This window comes from Prionailurus viverrinus, chromosome D4, assembly GCF_022837055.1.
Source record: "Prionailurus viverrinus isolate Anna chromosome D4, UM_Priviv_1.0, whole genome shotgun sequence".
Taxonomy (NCBI): domain Eukaryota; kingdom Metazoa; phylum Chordata; class Mammalia; order Carnivora; family Felidae; genus Prionailurus; species Prionailurus viverrinus.
This window is the reverse complement of record NC_062573.1, coordinates 33419272-33438755: the sequence shown is the minus strand read 5'-3', so window position 1 is coordinate 33438755 and position 19484 is coordinate 33419272.

The window sequence follows — 19484 nt, the reverse complement described above, 5'->3', positions numbered from 1 at the left end:
TCTCACTCATCAGTCACAAGTTCAGGCAGCCATCAGAGTAGGTAGGTGGGCCAGGAGAACTGAGTAAATATGATTCTCCAGGGCACCTACTGTTGTTGGGTTGTTCATTTTCAATACTCACCTCTTTCAGTCTGGAAATCTTCTGAGAAAGATTGCCAAGGGTGCCTTACTGACATTTCTGCAAAGATGCACAGCTTAAGCCATTATCTAATGCTGTCTTTATTTTCAGTTTGGTAGTGATAGCAACACGATAGACGGGATCGGGAGCAGAAAAGTAATAAAGGACTGGCCAGTTCAGGAAGGGCATGATTTTTAGGGAGAGGTTGAAGATGCCAAATTTAAGCATTGCCTGCTTCCAAAATTTGATTAAGCTGATTGTGCACAAGGCCCCAACAACTTGTTTCACTCATCCTGCACACTAGCGATTCAACCTGATACCCCAACCATCACCCTCCTCACCTCCCAACCCAAATCACAAGCAAACTGAATCTGGAAGTGCCCTCCACACCCATAAAACCTGGTGACAAATTGGAGGAGCAGCCTTCCACGTAGATATCCAACTTAGATAACTGATCTGCTCTCACAGACATTCAAAGGGCACAAAGTCTCACTGGCCAGCTTACATCAAAAAGATTTGAGTTTGTGACTTTGGTAAGTGAGTAGAGGCAACAAACTCTGAAGAACGCCTTAAAATTGCAATTGCTTCAATTTCTAGAACCCTCAGATTTGAGACTAATGTGGCCAAGAGCAAAAGGCAACACTGAATCCCACCAATATATATTACGTAAGTAAGGTATCTGAGGCTCTGAAATGTACACACTGTGTATGTACCCCCAGTGTGGAGCCCAGCAACCCTCTGGGCTTCACTCACCTCTGCTTTACTCACCTCACTTCCACCCCTACATTCGGTTAAACTCCCTGTGAATCTTCCCCAAAGAAGCTGGAATCCTGGATCATCATGGTATGGGAGTCTCTGTGGGGAGGAAACCAAGAACATGATTTTGGAAAAATCTTGGACATATCAGAGTTTGTACTCAGTACTTTCATTGCCTCAGCCTGATTCCATGGAGAATTTTCTTTTCTTCCACCCTAAGATTGAATTCTAAATCTGGCTTACTATCATGATTTCCATTTCCATCATATATTGTCCCCTTTTTTGACCCACACCAGAAGTCTTTTTCCATATCCTCACTGGAGGGATTCATGGGCTTTTTCCAGAGGTTCACTACTGAGTGATAATTGAGACCCATACATACCCCAACCCTTGTTGTAAAAAACTATTTTGGGTCTATAGCAACTGGGAAAAAATGGTGTCTATAAGGTCTCTCCCATTCTCATTCAAATATTAAGAAGAACAGGCACAGGCAATGCACTACTGTAGATTTCTCTCTTCTAGAATTTCCTCATTCCAGTAGCTTTCATGTGAGAATCTCCATTAAACTTCAGTCATTCTTGCTTGTTTGGCATCCTCACTTACTCTGACTTCGCAGGAAGTGTAAAAGAATTAAATACATCCATACCACAATACACTGAGTTTTTCTTTTCCAATTCAAAATAGGTTTCTTCAGCTCTTCCTCTTCAGGATGGCTCTGCCAGGCTAAAAACCTTAAAACAAATTTAAATCACAACTCCTAACAGAACTCAAGTCCTGGGATTCCTTGTCGTTCCCTCTACATGCCAGGGACCACCATCCTTTTTAAATATCTAAAGCAAAAAAAAGTGTAAATATTTTTTAATGTTTATTTATTTATTTTGAGAGAGAGAGAGAGAGTGCACATGCACGTGTATGAGCAAGGAAGGGGCAGAGAGAGACAAAGAGAGAGAATCCAAGCAGGCTCCACACTCGGCGCAGAGTCTGACAGGGGCTCACTCTTGTGACCTTGAGATCATGACTTGAGCCAAAATCAAGTCGGTCACTTAACTAACTAAGCCACCGAGGCACCCCAAAAGTGTAAATAATTTACTCCCATATTCAACAAGGAAATATTTATGTATCATAAGGAATTTCTCATATGGGCATGCAATTAATGATTCAATAAGCTTTCATGAACATAATATTTAATTTGAGCTAGGGCTTTGAGGAAGAGGCAGTGTTCCATTGTGTTTCAAGAAATAGGTTTGCCTATTATTTGACTCAAATAATGAAAAGAGGGGGAAAATACCACACAATTTGCATTAGCTTTTATGAGCCTATCAGAGTATACCACTTCGGAATATAGGAGAATATGTTGGTTCTGAATATAGGGTATTATTCTAAAGTATTTTAGCCATTAGCTCCAGTTTTGACTGTATTGCTTGTATTCAGATTTTGAAGACCAGGTTTCTGTTATAATTATTGATTACTTATAAAACTGTATAATTTATGAAAACCCAAATATTCAAGATTCTATCAATAAAACTATCTATCCAGGACCCTGTGCCTATTAGTAATGAGATAGATGAACTGGAAACCAAGGGAGGGAAATCTGGATTGTCCTATTTTCTACTAAATAACGGCATTGATCCTATGTTTTTTTAACAGAAAAGGATCTTCCAGATCCTTCTCATCCAAATATAGCTAGATATCATTTTGTTTTTAAAATTTTTTTCAATGTTTATTTTTGAGAGAGAGAGAGAGAGAAGGAGAGAGAAAGAGTGGGGGAGGGGCAGAGAGAGAGGGAGACACAGAATCCAAAGCAGGCTCCAAGCTGTCAGCACAGAGCCAGACACAGGGCACGAACCCACAAACTGTGAGATCATGACCTGAGCCAAAGTTGGACGCTTAACTGACTGAGCCACCCAGGCGCCCCATATATCATTTTATGTTTTAACACCTATGAAAGGAAGATGCAAAGGCAAAACATCTAGGGAAGAAAAGTCATTTGCTCATAAAGACAGCTTGCAAGAGAGCCAGATTTCATCAATTCAAAAAACAACAAATACTTAAAGAAAACCGGTTCATCAATTCAAAACACAACAAATACTTAAAGAAAAAAAAATCTTCAAAATTACCAATTTATCAAATTTGCAGTAATTTGTTCATGGTAGAAAAAAGAAGAGTGTTCTCACACTTGTATCCAAGAAGATTCTGACATAATGTCGGGTATCAGCATTACAAAAATCAGAGATAAAGATGCTTTTGTTAGAAAGTCAGTAACTTACGAGAACACCCACGATTCCATTTATTTTGAAACTCAAACTAAACTTAGTGACTGTTTGCTTGGTTTGTGTCAGGGTGTGATGTTGCTTTGTTTCTGTTTGTTTTCCTAACTGCGGGATGTGATGTAAATTTTACCTATAATGGAGATCTGTCAAGGAGTCAATTTTGCTTTCACACTGTAACCTACTGACAGAGGTTATAGAAGCATGTAGACTTCTGGGAAGCCTGATCTGGGCTCAGTACAAGATGTCATATTTGAACAGTATTTTCTGCCCTGGGCATGGAAAGAGTGAGTGAAACCCTGTTTTTCTTGTTTTTTTTTCTTTTGTTTTGTTTTTGTTTTTGTTTTTGTTTTTGTTTTTGTTTTTGTTTTGGGGGGGCGGTTGTTGGTGGCAGTGAGTGAATCCATTTCTGTCAGACACCTTTTATTCGTTAACCCCTGTGCAATCTGAATTTCCTTCTTCTAGATATAAGGGAAATGGCTGGGAGAGAGGCAGCCAGGTAAAAGTCACACAAACAGCACATAGCATAACTCTGACTTGACACCAGGTGATCTAATGAGTAGTCCAGAAAACGAGTGGTGGGGGGATGAGGGACACTCATGAATATTTGTGGTGAATGATCTTCTATTTCTTTTTTTTTAAGCATATGTATTTATTTTGGGAGAGAGAAAGATACAGAGAACCAGAAGGAGAGGGGCAGAGAGACAGGGGGACAGAGGATCCGGAGCGTCTCTGAGCTGTCAGCAGAGAGCCCCATGCGGAGCTCAAACTCATGAACCATGAGATCATGACCTAAGCCAAAGTCAGACGCTTAATCAACTGAGTCACCCGGGTGCCCCCCCTTCTACTTCACCAAGCTGTATACATTCCAAGAATTAAAATGCCATGTCGCACTCTGGAGCTTATCCATTCCAAGTCATTATACCTTCTTCACAGTAACGGTTTCTTTTTCACTGTAAAGAGAATAATTTTCTTAACATATGAAGGTGAATAATCCTGGCATGCTCTATAATCACTGAGTGTTCATTCTATGCGAGAATTCAACTGGCTTGCCGGAAATCTGTGTGACCCTCTAAGTGGTGAGGAGGACAATGTGTTATTTATATGACATGAATGTTGTATGTCAATTATATGGTTCCACAGAGGGTGCTGTTTCCGCCCAACTTCTTTTGTAAAGGGTCAATTCTTTACTTCTAGAATTTGATGTTTTAGTTCTTGTAGGGTGCATTGATAGCTTAGCCAAGAATATTTCCTAATTTTGCTTTAATGTGCACTGGTTTTCATAAAAATTCACTCATGTAATGTGCTCCTGCCATCTTTTCCTCAGGGATGAGCTGCCTTTTTCAGTTTGTGTGTGGCAAACTGAGGGTTTCTTCTTACTCAGCTGAAGGCCCCTCACCTCGCAGTGGAAAGGGACCAGCAGATAATTTATGAATTCTTGCCAAATGTACTGCTGCTGTCATTCACTTCTGTTGTAGGTCTAACCACAGATGGCTTGTCCCACAGCCTGGGCCTCGAGACCAGAGGGCCCACAATAACAGGTCGTTTATTGTAGCACACTCAAAACCGCTCCGGATCCTGAACATCCCCTGCATGAGGTAATTTCATTTTAAAATATTACTATGAGATTCAAGCACAGTTAAGCCTAACTCCTTTTGCACATGAATATTTAAACATATAATTAATAAGTAATATTAATCAATTAATAATTAGATCCCCCAAAAGCCACTCTTAAGAAAAGACACAGTTGGTCTTGAAAGGAGATAAGAATGTCTTTGGAAGGATACTATGCAAAAACTGAGTGAGAGTAGGGAAGAAAAATAGCTTGAAAGCTAGTTTTATTGACTTTACAAGGGAATGGGCTCAGTGGAGTTCTGTTTCTTTTTTTAAGTTTATTTATTTATTTTGAGAGAGAAAGCGTGCAAGCGAGTGTGAGCATGGGCAGGGAAGACAGAGAGGAAGAGACAGAATTCCCAAGCAGGATCCATGCTCAGCATGGAGTCCGACAATGTGAGGCTTGATCTCCTGAACTGTAAGATCATGACCTGAGTCGAAATCAAGAGTCAGAAGCTTAACCGACTGAGCCACCCAGGCGACCCTGGAGTTCTGTTTCTTTACAGACAGGTACTTAAAGTCCACTGACAGGTTACAGCATTGTTGATGTTGAAATGAACATCAAGAAAAAATTATAAAATGGACTTAAAGATTGCTATTTTTCCTTTAAGAATGCATAAGAAATCAACGTAGTATTTTACTACGTTGCTAATATCAACAGTAAGAAAATGTTTAAAACTGAAAAAAAAAGTTTTGTCACAGCCTTAGAAGACACAGCACTTGTCTCTCTGGATGGAAAAAGTTGTTTGTCCTATGAGTTCCGTTTTCATAAACAAATATTTAACATTGATACTTGAACGTTTCACCAAAAAGTCCTGCATTTTAGTGAGCTTTGTGAGATCCTAGAAGAGTGTATCAGAAAAAAAGTCCTGTTTCATCTATATCCTACTTATAAAAACCACTGAAATATACATTGTTCACTGAGCTTTTCTTATATTATTAAAATACATATATGTTAATTTATGGAAAAATGGCATTAGGAGAACAAGACTAACTCTCAGCGCCCCCTTTACAAAGGACTGAAATGAACAAAAGAATATTAAAATGAGGGAAAGTATCTACTTGTTCACAATGATCACATTCTGTGATAGATATATCAGAAGGTTGAAGGGTAAATGCTTTCACACAAAACAGAACTAAGTAGTTTAAAATAGGTCAAAAAAGAAAATTATTTTATCTAAGGCAATGTCAAGATCATTCCATAAAATTTAATTCTCATTTTGGAATGGAAATAAAAGAATATTTCCTTAATATAGTAAATGGCACATATTATCACCCTTAATGAAGAAATTCTTAAGGCATTTTAACTAAATTTAGGAGAAAAAAACAAAAAAACACAACAAAAATTATTAGTAAATGTTGTTCTGATAATATTAGCCTAAACAAACAAAAAAAAATGAAAAGAAAGAAAGTAAATTTGGAAAGAAAATGAGATATATTTATTTGCAGATGATATGATTGCCTAGAAAATCCAAAATAAATCACTAAAAATAAAGAAAACTATTAGAACTAAAGAGACTTTCATACATACCTGGTCCAAAAGAATGATGCAAAAAGCTGTCTTCTGTATTTCTATTCCAGCTTTGCCAGGCAGTCCTGCACCGGGAATTACAGCAAACCCTTTGGTACGAGTGAGCAGTAGAATTAAACACCCATTGCACTGGTGAAAAGAACTAGAAAACAAGAATTTAAGGGCAGGAAGGATATTTACATTTCACATACACCTTTCTATTATTTGAATGTTTACTATACAGAAAGACTAAGAACACTTCCATTCAACTTTTGTTTTCTATTCACAGAAAGATATTTAACATAAAAATACTTTATATTATTAGCTAGATGAACTACTTAATTCCCACCATTGCCTCCCACCCTCCATTTATTTGCACCATATTTCTGAATATAACGATGCATCAAGAAGATATTCCACAATTATACTGTGGCTTAACCTACCCCTGGTATAGTATCATGATTCTCTAGGGAATGAAAATCATAATTTGAGAAACACAGCTCCAGTTTAATTTCAATAGGACAGTTCCCTAATTCAAGTGTATCTTATTGAAATATGTAATTGAACCTTTATTGAATTCCAAGTTTAATTGAAATGGACATGGTTCTGGTTGTTTGCATGCTAGCCTTCATTTGAGAGAGAAAATAAAGGTATTTTCAGTCATTGTAGAAGCCAGTTTAGGAAATTTGAACCAGCCTGTTGAACAAAAGAGATAGAGAGTCTTTTTTTAAATCCAGACAATTATTTCTTTAATTAATATCTGTCAGTATTAGACAGACCACCTTCTAAATGCATAATTTAATTTCACGGACTGATGCCTTTCTTGAAAGTGCAGCCTTGTGTAGTTTGTAATTTGTAATAGTCAACTTCTTTACAGGGCCAAAGATTGAAATTTTTAAAAAGGTTAACCATTTTATTGTTGTCCTACCATGGTGGTAAAACAGTAAAATTACAACAGTATTTGGAAGCCCAGGGCTTAGAATTCCTATAACCAGAAAGAAATGTTCTCTTGGCTATAACAGGTCTATATGCTATAATGACAAGGACAGTATAAATTACATATGTATACATATGTTTTAGTTTATAATACCATTCCAACACTTTGAGGGATAAAACATAATAAATAAATAGACTATGGAGGATATAGATGACAAATACAACTCTAGCTGATAAACTCTGTTAGATATTATAAGTCACAAGGTTTGGAAAGTAACTTATTTTTGAATGCATAGAGAGCACTGATGAAAATCAAGTACATTTTAAGCTAGAGGCAACTCTTCAGGGATTGCTCCAAAGCAACTATAAAACACTTGAGGTCAATGCAATGAGTAAACATTTATTTATAATTAAAAAAATACTCAACCATTTGCATAAAAATACTCTCCTATATAATAAGTCTTTGTTAAAAGAAATCAAAAGGGCAATCATAAAATTCATAGAAATAAGATAAGGATAATACTATATATCAAACACCAATAAAGGCAAAACTCCAATAAAGGCAAGAATAAGTGGGAAAAAACAGATCATTAAATGCATTAATTATTGACAAAGAAGAAAACCTAGGTGTTCAATTAAAGAAACTTTTGAGTGGAAATAAAGCATTATTAAAGATAAGGTTGATGAATTAGAAAACAGAATTAATAGAGTTGATTTTCTCCCATTCCCATTCCTAACAAATCATCCTTTTAAATGCTTTCTTACACGTCAGCACCATCAGCATAATATAGGTAGCATGTATACAAAACCACTCTTTAAAAAAATGTTTATTTATTTATTTGGAGAGAGAGAGAATCCCAAGCTATGAACACAATGCTTAGTCCCTCGACCATGAGATCATGACTTGAGCTGAAACCAAGAGGCAGAGGCTTAACAGACTGAGCCACCCAGGTGCCCCTACAAAAACACTCTTGAAGAAGTTGAATAAAGAAAACTATTTTGTGATTTTAAAAAGTAAGATAACTTCCACCACACATAAACAGAAATAAATTTCAGAGATAAAGATAGTAGAAAATAAAATTTGCATGCTTTGAAATGAGTGAAACTTTATTAAGAAAGGAAGAAAATCCAAAAGTCTTGAATGAAAAAACATAAATATGCTATTTTATATAAAAATGAAAAGTCTTCCATAGCAAAAGATATGCAACATGACAGTTAAAAAAAAAAAAAGCTGAAATGGTAAGGGTGCAGGGGCGGGAGATTTTTGTAACATGTATATACGCAAAAACTTAATATTCCTGTTCACCGAACTGCAAATTCATAGTAAAAAAGATAAACATCAAGGAAAAAATGGACAGGAGCTCCTGGGTGGCTTCAGTTGGTTAAGTGTCTGACTTCAGCTCAGGTCATGATCTCACCGTTTGTAAGTTCAAGCCCAAATGTGCATTGGGCTCTGTGCTGACAGCTCAGAGCCTGGAGCCTGCTTCAGATTCTGTGTCTCCCTCTCTCTCTCTGCCCCTTCCCCACTCACGCTATCTCTCTCTCAAAAAATAAATATACATTAGAAAAAATTATTTAAAAAAATAGACAAAGAATACAGAAAGCAAATTCATGGGAGGGAAATGTAAATGGTGAAAATGGACAATGAGAAGCGAAAAATATATTTAAGTTTGCTGATAATTAGGAAAATGTAAATTATAAAATGAGAATTCAATTTTTGCCCAACAAGTTGGCAAAATTAAAATGTGTGGTTAATATTAAGATTCAGCACAGATGTAGGGAAACAGATACCCTCATACATTTCTAGTCACAGTGTGGAGTATCTAGCAAAAGACATAGAGAGATTGAGACACAAGTAAGTAAAGATATATGTGCAAGGATGTTTGTCACAGCAATGTCTGTGGTGGCAAAAACTGGAAATTCCTATCAATAGAGGGAATTTTATATATGTAAGTAGTAACACTGAGGAGGGGCCAAAAGACAGCAATTACACACACATACATAAAATCTAAACTATATGATTACTTCTGAACAAATTTATGGCAATACAATTCAAAAATCTGTCCCTAAATATAACTTTCTTGGAAAATGAAAGTAATCATCTTAAGAAGTAGATATCTGAGCACATCAATAAATAAGGAGGAAAAAATGACATCATCAAATAATCACTTTCAAAAAAAATACCTAAGTCCGGAGACTTGCACGGATGAATTTATCAAGTCTTCAGGGAATAGATACTTCCCCTGGGATTTAAACCATTCCAGGAATTAGTAAACAATGAGATTTTTCCCATATGTGTGTGTGTGTGTGTGTGTGTGTGTGTGTGTGTGTGTGTGTGAAATACACACATTCAGAATAGTACATGGTGCCTAAATGATGAACACTTATTAAATGAGCACCTGAGTAACCACCATTCAGTCACAGAACGAACATCTCCTGCACTCCTGATGCCCTCCACGTTTATCTTCACATCGTGGTTCTTTTTCCTTCCCAGCAAGGTAAATGGTATTACAACTCTCCTTAATAATTTCCTTGCTTTTTTTGGAGGGTTTAAACTATAGGAGCATACCCAAATGATACAGTTTCATCTTTTGTGTTTCTAAACTATATAAATGTATGTATTCTTTAGTGTCTGTATCCTTTTATTCCATACCAGTTTGTAAAATTCATTTATGTTGTTGCATGTTGCTCTAGTGCATTAACCTTTTTTTGCAAAAGTTAATGTGTGCAGTCGCGTGCAGAGGCAGAAGCAGGGGCAGAGAGCCTCATGCAGCTCTGAAACTCAGGAACCTTGAGATCCTGACCTGAGCTGAAGTCGGAAGCTTAACCGACTGAGCCACCCAGGCTCCCGGTCTAGTGTATTAACTTTTATGGATTACTCCATTGCATAAATGCCATTGCATAAATGCCATTGCATAAAAAGTCTTCAAGTCAGTTATCCAGTTTACTGTTTATGGATATGAGTTGTTTTGAGTTTTTAATCTATTGCAAACAATGCTGTTAGAAACATTTTTGCATGTTTCCTGACATATGGACATATATTTCTGCAGGATGCACTCCCAGGAATAAAATTGCTAAATTATAAAGTATGTATATCATTAAATACCACAAAAGGCTAAACTGTTTCCCAAAGTTGTTTTCCCAATTTGCATTTTACCTAGCAGTGTAGGAAAATTCTTATTGCTGTACACCCTCGTTTAAAATTGTTAATTTGTTCAACAATCTGGTGGCCATGGTTTTAAATGTGATTTACTATTGAAGTTGAATACTTTATGTTTATTAATCATTTAGATTTACTCCTTTATGAAGTACCCATCCAAATATTTGGTCCAAATTTCTATTAGTATTTCTTTTTAAAGAATATTGATTTGTAAATATTCTGTATACAAGTGTTTTACTGGTCATATGTATTGTAAATATTCTTTTCCAATCTTTGGCTCATATTTCTTGATGGTATCTTCTGATGATTGGAGACACTGAATTTTACTGTAGTTGGATTTATCATTTTCCTTAATACATAGACATTTTCTTGTCTTGTCTAAGATAACTTTCAGGGAGCCTGGGTGGCTCAGGCAGTTGAGCAGCTGACTTCGGCTCAGGTCATGATCTCACAGTTCATGGGTTCGAGCCCCACGTCGGGCTCTGTGCTAACACTTCAGAGCTTGGAGCCTGCTTCAGATTCTGTGTCTCCGACTTGCTCTCTGCCCCTCCCCTGCTCGCACTCTCTCTGTTTCTCAAAAATAAATATTAAAATTTTTCAAAAAAAAAAGCTTTATATGATAACTTTCTACATCTCCAAATTAATAAAGATATGATCTGCCATATTGTCTTCTATATTCTTCCAAAGCCTATGCTTTGTATTTTCCTTTTAGGTCTACATGCACTCATTGATTTTGTGTCTGGCATGATGTCCAGTACCATTTTTTTTTTCCATATAGATATCTGATTGCCCCAGCATCATTTATTGAAAGACTCTTGTATTTGCTAAGGATGCATGAATCCATATATGCATATATGCATATTATGCACGGATCTATTTCTTGTTCTTGGATTCTGATGTGTCTAGCTCTGCACTAATACCATCTTAATTAGTTTAACATTATAATAAATCTTGAAAATTGATAGGGAAAGTCCTCTTACCCTGTCTAGGCTTTTTTGAAGCTTTACACTTACATATAAATTGAGATTTTGATAAGGATGGTAATACATTTATAAATCAATTTGTGAAATGAGACACTTAATTAACTTGCATCTAAAGTGTACCTCTTCTCTGAGGAATTATTTTGTGGAGAAAAAATTGCTACTTAATCTTATATTTTAAAGACTCTCCATCAAAAAGGTATGCCAATTTTCTTCTTGATATATTACAAGTCTGTGTTTCTTAGACTCGTGATCCATAAAACAAACAGGTGGGATTTAACACAGCTATTCTAACATTCACACTTTAACATGTTTAGAATTATTTTTATCTAATAAGGCTTTTAGTGGAGTTTTCTTAATTGCTGACTTTGAAAGAAACTGTTTATGGGCCAACCTCTGCAGAATAAATTAAGTCCCCTGATGGATGGATGGATGGATGGATATTTCAATATTACATGAAATTGAGAACTAATGGAAACAGTTATTTTGAAAGCTTAGAAAGCACATTTGAGTTAAATGTTAAGTAATATAGGAATCTATAACCTTCATTAATACATTTTAACTTTTGTTGTAACATGATCATAACATTTAATTTGGAAACTGTAGAGAAATAACAAATCAAAAATCACCCAAAATGACTTAAACAAAATTAACAACTGTGTGTTACCATTATTATGAACTAAATTTCTTTCTTGGTTTTACATTACAGCCACATATCTCTGTCTCTGATACATTTATATATCTTAAAATCATATAAAAATAGATATTTTGATAACTGGTATGGGAGATCTTTCGACAGTTTTAAGAACAGTTTTGTATTCTCAAAGAACAGGTAGTTTCAATTCTGTATAATTTTCTTTAGAGCACAGGGAAAGATCAAAGACTATTCGATTCATTTTCCGAAACTTGAAAAAAAAAAACAAACCACAGGTCAAAATATGACAATCAGCGGAAGTAAACAGAGGCAAAACTCATTTTGGGATGCAGAAGAAAAATCTGTCATTGAAATACCAGAAAACATTGAAATGGCACATGGGAAGACCAAACTACCATGCTCAAGGAGAGTTAACCTCAGGGATGTGAGGATGGCTTAAAATTAGGACATTTCTAAATATGTTTTGCAATACCATCAAATCAAACGGGCAAACAAAGAGACTGAGAAGAGAGGCCAGATCTGCTTCACTCGGAGTGTCAAACTGGGACTGCGGAATGATGAACGGGAAGCAGTCGCTTGTCCCAGAGGCATCAAGAAAAGGCCAGAAAACTCACCAAGACCAAGCTCCATGCTGGGAGGTTGCCCTTGGCCCCATCTCCTCTCCACTTCCTCTGTAACTGCTGGACTCCAGAGCTGATAAGATTGACATTTACAAAGCAGTTAGAACAGAGAGGGAACCCAAGGAGAATATATTTAGATAAATACCATATCTAAGTTATCTCTTGTTATTTAAGAATGAGTGAACACAAAATGCAAAACACTACACCCTGTGAGATAAATGCAGCAATCAAGTGATAGAGGAAAAACATAGTTTCATAATTTCAAAAAATAAGAACTTTATGAAATAAAGGATCAAAAGTGATGTTATAAGGTAAAAGTGTGGGATAAAAATGAAGACTAGGTTACAGGAGAATATAAATTTTTTAAAAGATTAGATTGGTAACTATTGATGTAAATAACTTTAGGGTATAAAGGAAATTTGGAACACTGAAGAAAAAGGAGAAAATGAAGAATTAATTTAAATTTCATTTATATGAGATATAATCATTTCTGATATATGATATTACAATATTTTTACTATGTAAGTGTGAAGAAGGTATGACTGTATATATAATGAATATGAAAATATGTTTTCATGATTCTCACATAGATATTCCAATATTCTGTTTTACATAAAACCACTTAATGATTCAATTAACAGGTTTTTAAGGGGAAAAAAATAAGTTAGAAAAAAATGTTACTGAGGAAAACACTGAATATGTTAATATATATTTGTGATATTTTCTTCTTTTGTGTCACACAGTCTGAATTGAAACCTCTTTCACGCTCAGAGACTAACAGTCCCATAAATCACTCTGGCCATAGACTGCGGTAAAAGCATCCCAAAAGCACACAGTTTTTCCAAATTCCTGATCAGGTGCTTGAAATTTTGAGCCCTTTATGATTACTAACTTAATTTCAAGGAAAATCAAACAATACTGGAGTTTCAACTCCATTTCCAAATTCATTAAAGGCCCAGTTTTGTCTTTTTATCTCAGTTAAGTAACAGTGCTGAATATTAAAAAGCTTTCCTTGCAACTCTGACAGAAAATTTTAACAGATTCGGTTTGGCACCTGAGTGGCCATCTTTGAAAATCCATTCTTTCCCCTTAGCTTTACTGAGGTATGACTGGCAAATAAAAATGTATGTATTTAAACTCTCCAAAGTGACAACTGGGTATACATACAGTTTGTGAAATGATTACCTCAGTCAGGCTAATTAGCACATCCATCACTTCACACAGTTACCTTTCGGTGTCTTGTGCGCTTGTGGGGAAAACACTGAAGATCTACTCAGCAAATTTCAAGGATGCTTTCGAAGGCGATGGTTTCTACCGTCTTTAATTATAATACTGCATGTGTGACTGGGTGTCTGCTACATGAACACTCACTTTTAATTTCAGTGTTTCGTTCACTGTCATATTTTGGGAGATAGTTTTAGCAACAATTAAGAATCCGTTTTTGACTTTTAAATACTCGAGGCGCTACCAATGAGCATAACTGAAATAATCCACCAACAATTTCCCTTTGGAAGAAACCATGAGGTTACCAGGGGCAGATAGATAGTAATGACCATATCTCAACCCACTCGCTTGGTGGCTGCCAAAAATCTTGGAATATTATTTGCAAGACACAACATGAAATTGGGACCAAACATGTTTGAATGGAGAACTTTCAGAAATAGCATGTATTTACACTTTATATTTTTTTACAACAGTGGTATTATAATAGGTCATACTTTAACATTTTAGGACTGTTTAGCGGGAGTGTTCTTCCATACATATTATTATCTATTCTTTTCATTTTTTTAATGTTTATTTATTTTTGAGAGAGAGAGAGAGAAAGGGACAGAATGTGAGTGGGGAAGGGGCAGACAGAGAGGGAGACACAGAATCCAAAGCAGGCTCCAGGCTCTGAGCTGTCAGCACAGAGCCCGACACGGGGCTCAAATTCACAGACCGTGAGACCATGACCTGAGCCGAAGTCAGACGCTTAACCGACTGAGCCACCCAGGCACCCCTATTCTTTTCATTTTGAATAACAGAATAATATTTATTTTCTGGTGATGTCATATTACAGAATATTATTAAAAATAATATAAAATATTATTTTGGTTGTTATCAGTTGTTAATAATTTTATGCTACTATAAATAAGCTGTGAAATGTAGCTAAATCTTTGTAAATATCCAGTATAAATTCCTAAAGGCAGAGTTTCTGGGTCAAAGGGTATGCATATGCTTGTAAAGCCTCTGACTGCTTCAGGCCTAAGAACCGTACAGAAAAGCTGCATCCTATCCTCCCCCTCTTCCTCCTCTTTTTCCTCCTCCTTCCTTTCCTTCTTTATCCACTTTTCACCTAATTGCCACACAGCTCCAGCTATGCCTCCTTTTAGAAACCTTCTTCATATTCCCAAAATAATTAGGCGACTGCTTCCGCTCTTCTGCATCAGAAGTTTTTTCTTACTGTTTTTAATTCCCCTCATTCCGAGCAAGGTTTGGGACCACATGATGTGCTTACTTACTTTTCGTGTCTTTATCTGAACTCTGAGCTCCTGCTTGGCAAGGTCCCTGGATTATTTATCTTTGTATCCCCAGCACTGAATACAATAAATTTTCAGTAAATGCTAGTTAAATGACTTAGGGGAAATAAATGACTCCTTTTGTTTGTTTGTTTTCAGCTTTTATGTTATTTTTTTCTTTTCCTTTTTCTTTTTCTTTTGAAGTTTTCAGAGATTCTAATAGACCTGAGCGTATTGATTTCAAAAAAAAAAAGGAAAATAATTATATAGCTTCAAGGTTCTAAATTCAGATGCCCTCAATACTATAGTATGCTCTAATAGTAATTAAAAAACTGCTGTCTAACTCAAACAGTCAGAAAGGAGAAACAAAGATGTTATACACACTTTAACATTTATACCCAAGGAAGATAATGTTTTCCCCAAACAAGCACCCATTTATGAGAAATTTACAGGGATTGAAACTCACATCCCCAGCCCTTTGGACTTACAGGGTAGAATTAGTGATCACACGAAAGGTTAAAAATAAAAATACAGTAGCTGTGTAAGAGAGATAAACACTTTTCTTCCTTGTGTGGTTGTGAGAATGCCAGATTGCTGGTCCATTATTTTGGCAGGTGTCTCTTGGAATGAACTGTCGAGAGGCCTGGCAGGATTTGACAGCATTTTGACAGGACTGCGTCTCCTACGTACAGGTCCTGAGCAAATTGGCTTCAGAATCTCCCTTAATGGAATTCCAAGTCAGAGTGATTTGAGGCAACCACGTCACTTTAGATTATTCTCCAACAGCCTCCAAAGACAACACAGGTTCTCTGTCAGCTCTCTGCAGACACGCTGTCCGATTAGCCTCGAGTTTTAAAAAGCAAAGGAAGTGAATTTACTAAATTTCAAAAAGAAAAAGGATTTTCATAAGCATGCCTCATGGGAGCCTCAGATAACTTGAATCCAAATCCAACCCTCTCCAGTGCTAGCTACTGAACTTAAACAACGCACTTCAGTTCTTCAAGCCCAAGAGTGTTCCTGGGAAAAATGGGCGTGATAATAATATCTACCTGTTAGATCTGTTGGGTGGTTGAAATAAGAAAAGCCGTGCAAAGTTCCTAGGGTGTTGCCTGGTCCCAATTCAGGTTCAGTACTGTCAACTCTGACTTTTCCAAAGGACTGCTTTTCTTTGTGGCAACTGGGACTAATAATCTCTGTGGTCATTTGAAGAAGTCACTTCCCATGCAAAGCCATCACCGCTTAGGCATAACACACAATGTGTCTACATCCCAGCAGAGCCCCAAGCAGTCCTAAGAGAATACAAACAAACGTGCATTCAAATTCTCTTCACCTTACCATTCTCGGTTTTACTGTGCATTTATGACATTTATAGAGGTATCTCTTTTTATTACCCAAGTAAAATATGTTCATTATAAAAATTTGGAAGACACAAAGAACCTTAACACAACCAATAGTAATCCCATGATCCAAATGTAAACACAGATCACATGAGGGTATTTGTCTTTCTACTTTTATTTTTCATTTAATATTACTCTGTGAAGATTTTTCAATATCTTTAAATGTCCTTCTAAAACTCTGACTACACAAGAGTTGTTAAAACTATCTCCCATTGCCTGACATTTAAAATCTTCCTAATTTCAATCCGTTATAAATTATCTTCCACTGAATGTGCTTTCATACACATCTCTATAAAATAAATGGAATTAATGGTTTTTAAGGAAGTATAAGAGTTTCATAAAAACATACAAATTTATCTCCATATGTATTTTTTCTATATGTAGTTTTAATAGATTATATTCTCAACAGTAAAGTATGAGGATGTCATTTTTTTCTCACTTCCATTAGCATTGGATATTAATATGTAAGCATTTTTTGTTTCAACATATTAAAAAGGCAAAACTGCTGCTTTCTTTTGCAGTTTTTAGATCTACTGCTGGTATATATTTCAGATATGCATTTTTCACATAAAGTATATTTTGAATGCCTATTTTGTGCCAAATTTATTGCCAATATTTTATTTATTCATCCATTTATTTTAAAATATTTATTGAGGGATTACTAAATAACTGCCATTTGTATTTTTCCTGTCGTGATTTCCAACTTTTACTACAAAGTTTTTTTTTTATTAAGACATTTGGCTTTTTCCCAATGCTTTGTAAAAATTCCTAATGTAGAACACCAGCTTTTAATCCATCATATAGCCTGCCATGATTTTTCCAGTTTTGCGGGCCTTTTAATAATATTTACTTATAGGAGCACTCGGGTGGCTCAGTTAGCATCAGACTCTTCATTTCAGCTCAGGTCATGATCTCACAGTTCGCGAGTTTGAGCCTCGCATAGGGCTTAGGACTCTCTCTTTCTCTCTCCCTGTCTCTGTTTCTCCACTACTTGTGTGCTCCCTCTCTCAAAATAAATAAATAAACTTAAAAAAATTTAATAATATTTATTTATAAGTCAATAGTTTCATTTTACAAAGGAAATACAGGTTTTTATGAAGTTAGCATAATGAATTAACTGAAGATAGCCTGGTATTTCTTTGAAACAAAGCCATTAATGAGGCGGAGGGCAGCATTCAGCTCCCACATACTCATTAGCTGGGTTTTTTAAATTAAATAATTACCATAATTTTTCCCAGCGTATATGTAGGAATTGGCCTTGTTTCTTCAATTTTGCTGGGCCCACCATAAGTCATTGTGATTCTGTGAATTTTATCTTCGCCTCGGTAAATTTGTCTCCTAATACATCTTAGATCATTTTATTGTTTTCCTTTTGTTCTTGTTTCTTCTTTCTCAGCTCCTAATGTTAGATATCCTGCTGCTTCCTAGCATTATCTTTTTGGTGATTATGTTCATCTCCCTGGTCTATTTTGCTATATTTTGGGAAGTGACTCAAATATAAATCCTACATCACTTTTGAATGTTGGTGCAGCTTTTCCTTTATTGTCTTCTCTGTCATGTACCCATTCCATTATTGTTAGTGATTAATTTCTCTCCCTTCTGGATTTCAAACCCCTCTTTATTCCATCACCATTGCTATGAATTCTTTTTCAGTCTTCTTTGAGTTAATAATACATATTCAGTTTTATAATTTTATTAGTTGCACAGAGAAGAATCTATTCCCTCTAGGTGTGTGTGTGTGTGTGTGTGTGTGTGTGTGTGTGTGTTTTAATTTGTTTACTGTAGAACTTTTCCCGAAGAACATTTATGCGAAGTGCAGCTTTCTCCTTCATTTTCTATTACAGCAATTTTGAGAGGCAAAACCCCATGCTATGTATCCTTCTTTCACTCATTCTTACACAGGGAAAAGTCTGGCCAGGCTTTGTATTTATGGGAAAACTATGCAGGGGGATTCTCCTCAGCTACACTTACTCTCCTCCTAGATGCTGCCAGCATTTTCTTGGATCTTGTGTGTGAGACTTTGCTACTATAAGTTAAACTAACCACATGATGGATCAAGCACCCTGCAGGAAGCTAGGGGTGTGTGTGGATGGATCAATAACAACTTGGTTATTTTAGACTTTCTGCTCTGGTTGTGAGGAAGCTGCAGTCCAAGAAAGGGTTTTCACTGTGTGTTTTCCAACGTCCAGTCACAGCTAGAGGAACAAGTTGGAGTTAACTTTGCCCTCCTTCCTACCACTAATTGGCTGTGTCAGGCTGGACTTCAGATGCCTACGTGCATTTTCTTGACATGACAATGTTCACCATGGGAGAGCAAATAGAGGTGCCTTGGAGTAGTAAAAGAACTCTTGAGTAAAAGTATCCCAAGGACGCCTAGGTGGCTCAGTCAGTTAAGTCTCCTACTCTTGATTTCCATTCATGTCACGATCTCAAGGTTCATGACTTTGAGCCCTGGTCCAGCTCTGTGCTAACAGCATGGAGTCTGCTTGGGATTCTCTCTCTTCCTCTCTCTGTCTCTCCTCCCCACTCTCTCAAAATAAATAAGTAAACTTAAACAAAAAAAGTATTCCAGTGGCTCATGTGACTCATGAATCACCTTGCTTTTTAGGCCTCTGCTAATTAGAGAATGTTAACATGATTTGCTGGATTTCCTCCTCATACATCTGTGTCACTACCCAACATGCATTCTGAAATCATTACATCATCCTTATATTTAAGAGAAAAATGATTTGGGAACAGTGAAAACATTGTTCCAGGATTTCCTTTAGAAATGGATGTGTATTTCTTTGCAATAACATGGACCACAAGACTAAGTCATGAAGCATCAGGCTGTGGGCAGAAATGCTTTATTTGAGCCAAGGGGAGAATTTATGCCAGACATTGTGGTAGATTCTAAATATAAACCTTCAACACGGTAGCTCTCTGTTCTCATTGAGCTTAAGAGTCTAGTGGGAAATATGAGTAAATACTAAA